We start from the raw sequence: 2,592 nt of genomic DNA, 5'->3' as shown, positions 1-2,592 counted from the left end.
TCACCGCACGTGGCACAACTTGCGCTCGGCCGATTGCGTTATGCGTTTTTGGGCTGCTGATTGCAATTTCTTGTATTAAATTCATCATCAGAGTCATTTCATTTTGTAGGGATGCGATGGCCCCATTACTTGCGTCATTGTCTTTAATTCTCAGTCTTTGATCGCTTTCTCTCCAGTCTTCATGATTTTTTGAAATGCGATCAAGTATATTATTAGCCTCGTCATACGTTTTGTCGAGCAGACCTCCAGCTGTTGCCGCATTGGCAGCCATCTACGATGTAAGATTCAAATCATGGTAGAAAATTTCCATCTATAGACAATCTGGTAAGTCATTGTGCGGGCAATCTCGCACTAGTCTTTTAAACCTCGCCCAGGCGTCACTGAGCGATTCGTCGATATCTTGTTCAAAATTAGTGATCAACTTCCTCTGTCTTATGTTCTCTTTCGAGGGGAAGTACTTCTTCATGAACTTTTCCACTACTTGTTCCCACGATGTAATCTCCCCTGGTTCGAGAGAATAAACCCATTTCTATGTTTGGTCACACAATGAAAATGGGAACAGTGTTAATCGAACCTCTTCAGCGAAGATGTTTAGGAACACAAACGTATTGCAAATTTCAATAAAACTCCGGAGGTGGCCATGCGAATCCTCACCACGCCTACTGCCAAACTGTCCAGCAGTTTGAATCATCTGCAGCATCATCGGTTTCATCTCAAATCTCGATACGTCTAAGGCTGGCCTCATGATTCCTGGTGAGAAATCATAAAGGTTGGGCGATGCATAGTTCCGGATGGGCCTATTGCGGTCATTCGCTAAGAGGTTGGGGTTCGCCATGATATTATTTGCGTTTGGTGCTCTGTCTTCTGGTTGCTCCGCCATGTTAGGATCTTTCTCTTGTTGTCGTTGGCGGTTGTTTCTTCTTCTTCTTTGGAAAGTTCTCTCAATCTCTAGGTCGTTATTGGGCTCAAGATTTTGTCCTTCGCTCATACGATGCCCGCTTCTTCCTTTACTGAAGGAGAGGCAGTGAACAGAGATGAAAAGCTGCAAAGAAAATAAAAAAGTTACAGTTAGCACAATCTGTATTGTCGCAGTCCCCGGAAACGACACCAAAAACTTGATGCGTTGTAAATATGATGAAATAATGGTGTATATTGTGATGGTGGTGTATGCGTTGTGCATGCAAGTTTTCCTAGCAAGATCCAAGTATAAATCCTACTAGGTTGCCTGGTAAGCCCAGGGTCGAACACAGGGACTGTGGAGATAGTATACGACGGTGATTTTAGATTTCTTTGCATTGATAAATAAAACAATGTGTTGGTTGGTATGTTTGTTTAAGGTATAGATTCTATGCGGCAGAATTGAGAAAAGAGTTTATACAAACAAAAGTTACAATGAGTATGTGGTGGAATGGCTTCAGAAGGGATTTAGCTAACACTTCCTAAGATTACGTTCACGTTATGCGATCATGCTACACACATACAACAGTAGGTCATCTCTCAATGCAAATGTTACTGCTCCTAGTTTTAGGACGCATGCGATGTATGCGATGATGTCTATAGAACTTACGTCTAAGCCTCTATTCTTATCTATGTGATGATGAATGACACACACATACACAAGGTGACCGCATACAACCACAACCTATTTCTAGGGTGCATGTGAAGCATGTTAACAAAGAAAACTTATCTCTAAGTCTCTATCTCTTGCTTATGCGGTTCTAATCTAACTTTCTCAAGCCTAGATTCTAACCTAGCTCTCTCAAGTCTAGGTTCTTTCTTTAGACTCTCTCTCAAGTAGCTCTAAAGGGGTGATGGACACATACATAAGATAAGATGATTGCATAAAATGATGATCTTAGGTCATGTTAGCTAAGTGCTTCTCAACCCATTCGGAAGTTTAGTTACTCATGCGTAATGTAAAGAGAGTGAGCAGATGTAGAGATGCAAAGTCCATTTTATAAATGAAATCAAGATATAGAATGACAATGGAAAGTAAAGATAGGGGGCCTGGTAGCAATTTCTTGCTTCCAGGGGTTTTACATTGTTTTTCTCTACTCTACGCGAAAGAATATTCTTGCTTTCGCAAGAGTCGACCCTCTCTCTATTCTCAACGCTTCCCGACACTCTCTTGAGCTGACCAGGAACAATCTTCCGACGTCTTCTCTCTTCTCTCGCCTCCACCTTCTAAATGAAAGAAAATTTTGAACAACAACTAAATACTTCTGTATGGTGAACTCTCTATATGGCTAAAATAAAAAACTTTTTTTTCGATGGTGGCCTTCGGTATTTATAGACATCAAGGTGAAGAAGCTTTTCTCTCAAATGATTGCACTGATGGGGTGTCATTAAATTTCAGTCTGATGCGCCGATTAATTGTCACCGAAAAGTTAAGTGTACTTGCTACAGTGGGTCATTAACGGCTTGTCAACTAAATTCGGATTCGACCATCATCAGCTTTCTGTCCCATTAAGATTTATTAAGCTTTCATCTCGATGCACCGTCTCTATGCGGCCACCTTCTTGAGCAGATCTTCACGAATGCATACGATCGCATAGCCTTACTGTCGTAATCTTTTAATGCTCTCGGACGCTG

General features: G+C 41.4%; 1 non-coding gene across 1 annotated transcript; it reads left to right on the top strand.

Moving 5' to 3' along the window:
* The first annotated feature begins 326 nt into the window (after positions 1 to 326).
* Positions 327 to 433, top strand: LOC150034933 (small nucleolar RNA R71). The gene has a single exon (XR_016530988.1). It is a non-coding gene; the product is annotated as a small nucleolar RNA R71 (small nucleolar RNA).
* Positions 434 to 2,592: the final 2,159 nt, after the last annotated feature.

The sequence above is a fragment of the Benincasa hispida genome, chromosome 7 (genome assembly GCF_027475165.1).
Source record: "Benincasa hispida cultivar pf3 chromosome 7, pf3_genome.v1.1, whole genome shotgun sequence".
NCBI classification, from domain to species: domain Eukaryota; kingdom Viridiplantae; phylum Streptophyta; class Magnoliopsida; order Cucurbitales; family Cucurbitaceae; genus Benincasa; species Benincasa hispida.
The sequence above is the reverse complement of the archived record's forward strand: the minus strand, read 5'-3'. Positions and strand labels throughout refer to the sequence as shown.